The sequence below is a fragment of the Solanum stenotomum genome, chromosome 7 (genome assembly GCF_019186545.1).
Source record: "Solanum stenotomum isolate F172 chromosome 7, ASM1918654v1, whole genome shotgun sequence".
In the NCBI taxonomy this organism is placed as follows: domain Eukaryota; kingdom Viridiplantae; phylum Streptophyta; class Magnoliopsida; order Solanales; family Solanaceae; genus Solanum; species Solanum stenotomum.
In genome coordinates this window covers 40,794,380-40,800,379 of record NC_064288.1, presented here as the reverse complement: position 1 = coordinate 40,800,379, position 6,000 = coordinate 40,794,380, and positions in this window count along the sequence as shown.

Genomic DNA, 6,000 nt, shown 5'->3' with positions numbered 1-6,000 from the left:
CTTTTAGTTGGTAGGCCGCCAACTCCGCCTTATCTTCTGACCTCATGCCCATGATAGCTAATATCTTGTGGACTTCATCAATGAACTCTTGAGGGTCTTCATCTAACTTAGACCCACAGAATTCCGGGGGATTCATCCGCACGAAGTCTCTCACCCGAGATGCCGGGGTAGGAGCCTGAGGGGCTTGGGCCCCGTGGTTGGCTTGATTAGCCATAGCTTGTGCAAATAAAGTAAGGGCATCCCGAAGATCCCCATTGGTCGGTTGTTCCTCGGGTGCGCGGGCTCGTCTTCCTCTTGTATTAGGCATGATCTAGCATAGCAAAGAACAACCGTTAGGGAAGAACTTAATTCAACTCTACAGCACGACTTAGAACATGGAGAAGGGAAACATTTCCTAAAACGTCTCATAGCCTCCTACTCATAGTTGTGGTGCACAACACAACCATGAATCGGACTCTAATCAACGCGGTGTGTTGGACTCCGAGGATCTATCAACCTAGTGCTCTGATACCAAGTTTGTCACGACCCAAGCCTAGGGCCTAGACGTGACCGGCGAATGGGGAACCCGAAGGAACCCCAAACAAGCCTCATAGCGTATCATTACACATCCTTGGTCGCGGAAGCAATTAAAATGACCATAAGCAATAAGCATAATCAAAGGGGGAAATCGGGACTAAGGGAGCAAGAAAAAAAAAAGAAGAAATGATACATAAATACCATAGATGAGTCAAGCTCAAGCATAATACACAACTTGTCCAACACCACCTCTAAACATGAGTACTTAGCGGGGGCCAAGACAAACTACCGGGCTCACCCTCATAGTCAAAACATAACTAAAAAGAAAAGTCTTATACATAGCAAAAGATCATGAGCAACGTCCCCGGAATGGAGGACTCACCAATAACCTTGATAGGAAATCGTATTAGCCACGCGGAGGAGGATGGTCAAGCGGTGCTCCGGTCCCTACATGGTGACATCATGTAGGCATAGAGTATGCATTAGTACGTTTGAATGTACTAAGTATATGGGATGCAATGCAATGCTACAATAGATGGACATCATAGGAAAAATGCATAATCATACCCGATAGATAGCACATTAGAGAAATGATATGTATAATGATGCTTACATAAAAATCATATTTAGTGGGACGTAGTACATGTGTGGTGAGTGACCATCAATATAGTATTTCCAAGGCCTACCACCCCCTTGGAGAGGCGAAAGAGGTACAAACCCCTCAATGTGGTTACCCGGGCCTACCACCCCCCGAGCTAGGGACCAAGGTACAAACCCCTCGATATGGTTATACGGGCCTACTACCCCCCGTACTAGGCAACCAAGGTACCAACCCCTCGATACGGTTATACGGGCCTACTACCCCCCGTACTAGGCTTGGTCGACTCACAACACTATATAGAGAAAATCATATACATGTATCCCTTTCATCATCATTTCAATAATTATATAATCATCCGACTCATAGGATGTACATTGGACCTTCCATTTCCTATGAATTCTATAAATGACATTTTATCAAACACATGGTGGGCTATTGTTCATGTAGATAAAATCATGTCTTTCAAGAGTACTAAGTCCAACCAATTCCGAAATACATATAAATCAGCCCACCAACAACATACATATATATATCAACCTTCATAATTTGATCATGGAAGCATGAAAACCATAAACATCACATAATAATTCCATTTCATGATAATATGCAAAATATACCATAATAGGGTGTGTAGTAGTAATTTCATACTTCAAGAGTTCATAATAACCATAAGGACCCATAACTTGAAGTAAAAATAGAGAATAAATGGTTGGACTTGTGGAAAGGAAGATTTCCACAATCAAACCCACATACCTCAACTTTGGAGAATCCTTGATGAAGATTGGGATGGAGAATTGATGCTTGAGATTGAGTCTTGAATCCGGAATTAGAACTTGAGATGTTTGAATTTGGTTGAAGATCTTGGTGGAATTTTGGAGAGGGATTAGTGAGTGTTTTTGAGTGTTTTGAAGCTAGAATGAAATATAACTAAGTATGGGACAATCCTCTTTTTTATAAAAAAAAAACGTCCCAGCCGCTACAGTAACGTAGCTCACTGGAATTTGCAAATCTGCTCCGACAGGTTTTACGAAAATGGTCATAACTCCTTCATCCTAACTCTAAATGAGGTGAAACCAATTGCATTGGAAAGATAACTCGAAGGGCTTTAATTTAATAGGTAGTGGCCCTTCCAGTTCCTTGTGTGCTAAGAGATATGCCCCTTTAAATTTGACCCTGAAAATCGCATTTGTTGCGATTTTCGAATTTTGATACGGTTGCTCTAAAATTCGGGTTAGACCCATTTCCCACTCAATTTTACCCCTGAATAAGAATATGAAGTCGAATTTCCGAAATCATGCACGGATTTTGAGATATATGGAAATTACAATTATAGGCGTTTCCGAAGCACATTTTCGGGCATTTTTGGGGTCGTTTCAAAATTATTTTCAACACTCACCACACATGACATGTAAATTAGTCAAGATGCATCAACTTCACTACCTAGTCAAGAACAAAGGAGTTATTTTCACTTCACTACCTAGTAAGTTGGAGTCACAAAAAGAGTCAAATATTGTAACCAAGTCATTCAGTTCCACAATTTTCCTTTAACAAAAATTTCAGACGGGTGCTCATTTATGATTTGCAAGGCATTGACTAAGCCTAGTAGTACCAAACAAGTAAAAACCTCATATCTAGGCCCCACAAATCCATCAACAAAAATCATGATTTTTCCAAAAGAATAATGTCACCCGATCTATTATTGGGAAAATTCAAACCTTTTCGTCAAGCATTTACACGGGCTTTCAATCTCACAAGCTACGGGTACTTACAGTTCCCCTACTTCAAGGCATACAAGCATGAAACACTATCACCGTGATTTATTACTACAAAAAGAATCAAATATAACAAAAACAAAACTATAATAAAAATGACCAATCCATACAATAAACAAAAACCCGGCAAGGGCAACAAAAACAATCAAAAATATCTAGCAAAAGTATAAACTACACAAAGGGTAGCACCCCCACCTAAAGTGGTACTATGTACTCACAACACAACTATAGAAATAATAAAGAGAATACAAAAGGGCCCTTGGCTGCCTCAATCATCTCCATCACTATCAATGGCCTTGCTATAATCAACTCCACCATCATTACTCCATGCAGCTAGCTTCTCTTCCTCCTCAACAGGCCTCAAAGTCCGAAGTGGCTAATTTGCCTTCAACACTTTTCAGAGGCCTTTGACCCCCTTCCACATCCTTGTGAAGAACTTGTCACAACTTTTCTCCTTCTTCTTCATTTTGTGAAGAACTTGTCACAACTTTTCTCCTTCTTCTTCATTTTGCTATATGATATGCTCAATTCTCCATGTGACTTGGCCAAACAGGTGTAGGCCTTCTCCAAATTTTCAAGTTGAACTTTTTTCTTTCTTTGATCTCTCAAATAAGAATCAAACTTATGCTAGGGCACAAACAATACCGTCCTAGATAATGACTCATCTGGCCCTTGAGGAAGTTTCATCATTAACTCCTTCATGATCTTTAACTCACTAGACAACTATTTAAATGGCCCCTAAAATGGAGGTATATCATAATTCTCCTCCACATGTACGGACTCCCCGAATCAATATTCCTCTTTTTACTTTTCAAAATTGTGCCCTCACCACGCATCTTAAGGGGAATGATTTGATGTTTGGGTTTGACCCAAGTTTCACCTGAAAGCTCTTCTACTTTAACCCATGTCCACAACTCTATGATCAAGGAAGGAAAGATACAAGATTGGTTGCCATGAAGCTTGAACCTCAGATCTCATTCATGTTCAAATGGCCCACATACAATGGGACATCATAAAGTAAACATGCCACTACTTTTGCCCACAACATTGGAATGTTTCTAATGTTCCCACTTGGGGAGATGCGGTTACATACAACATACATCAATATCCTCACCTCAGCTATCAAATCAGAGAATAGAATCCTAGCCTTTGTGAAGACCTATGTGACAATTTTTTCCTAGGCATAGCTTCGATGCTTGCCAATTTCTCGGCTTATAACCGTTGGCATTGAAGTCCTCAATATCATGGTCTAGCAGCCCATATATGGCATTAATCACTTTTGACCCATAATTGACCGTCTTTCCTCGAATGGTGATCAACCTTGTTGACTTGTTGGTTTCAATGAGGTTATCATAGAGCTCCCTCACCCATTGCTCATTCACTTTGAATGGTTCAGGTGTAACGCATATCAAACTGGAGTGTTCCAACCTTTGGCAGAAATTCAGAAGCATTTCTTCACGTTGTAAAGCGCAATGCCTCTCTCCTTTGAGAAATTTCTTCTTAATCAAATAAGCATAATAAAAATCCTGAGCTCGGACAGAGACAAGGCGATGTTGGTCATATTCGACCACAAATTTCTCTTCAATACCAGTTCTTGTTCCATTCTTGACTTTGTAGAAATATGAAAAATCACAATAGCATGAAAGTTTGAGAAATATGTGTTAAACAATGTTATTCTATTGGTAAAAGTAAAAAAACCGTTGGGAATAAATCTGGGAACCAGGTTTTTGGTCTCTGATCTCGTAAAAGTGAGACCATGTTCGCCTAAGCGAACATCGCAAAACTGACTAGGAGGCCACTTTTGTGTAAATCGCAAAGAGAGAGGGCTCGCTTAAGCGAACATCACTTTTGCAATGGTCAAGTAGCTTTCTCAACTATTCACCCCATAAACATGAACAACTAAATTTCAATTCACAAATTCGCACAAAAAATTTGACTCCCAATAGTTCAAATTCAATAACAACCAAACAAGCAATCTAGAAACTCAATCATTTCGCTGCAAAAAGCTTCGAAAATCATCTTTGAGTTCTCTTGGGCGTTTTATCAAAAACATGTTGCCCAATCAATTTTTCATCAATTTAATCATGAAATGGATACTCAAGACTTTCCCGAATACTCAAAATCATCCCACACACATGCATTCAACAATTATAACACAAAATACAGCCAACATAATAAAAAATCTAACCCTCAAGGTTGAGAAGTTACTACCCACATAATACCCCCCAACTTTTAACAAGGCAATCCCATTTCAAGAATGAAGTTACCACTTTAAGAGCGTAAGATGGAAAGAGACATATCAGATTTTGTTTGCACAAGGAAGACTAAGTGTTTTGAAATCAATCTGAGACAAGTAAGAAGGAGAGCAAGAAAGTTGGATCTTTTATTTTTCATTTTCAACCGTTTGGTTTCTGCCTCATGCCTTTTGGACTACTTAACTTCGCTTAAGAGACATAGCGTTCACTTTTCAAAACCTCCACTAAAGGGCAGGGTTCACTTCTGTGAGTGCTTCCTCGCATAAGCGATGATTGCTTTTACGAGAGGGTTCCACTTTTGCGGACTTTGCATAGGTAAACCCTCTCTCACTTTTGCAACATCATGAGAATTTTTCAGCAGGGTTTTTACTGTCCACTTCAGTGGACTCGGAGGATATTAGGGGATCCACCCATTCTCATTGGGCGAGCTTGGGTGCCCAAAAAGTTTTCCAAGTCATATTTTGAAAGGGTTTTTACCCCTGAACTTCATTTCTTTCAAGATTAATGCCTCCAAACCTGTTCATATTAACTCCAAACACTCTAAAATTATGAGGATTAGTAAAAAAAAAAAAATCAAATTTAACCTACAAATCAAAAACTCAAAATTAAACTAAGATCTACATTTATTTGGATACCAATAGGGTACCTCCCATCAAGTGCGCAATTTTACGTCACGGTGCGACACATGTTATATAACCCTTTGTGTTTCCAATTTGAGGCAATGAACCTCCTACCCAACTTCGCATCATACCTCCGTTTTAGATCCTTAGATAGGATTGAGAGTGACAGAGTCACTAGGCCACTTAGGTTTATAGTGTACTTATTTCTATCTAAATTGTGAATATTTGTATTTAGT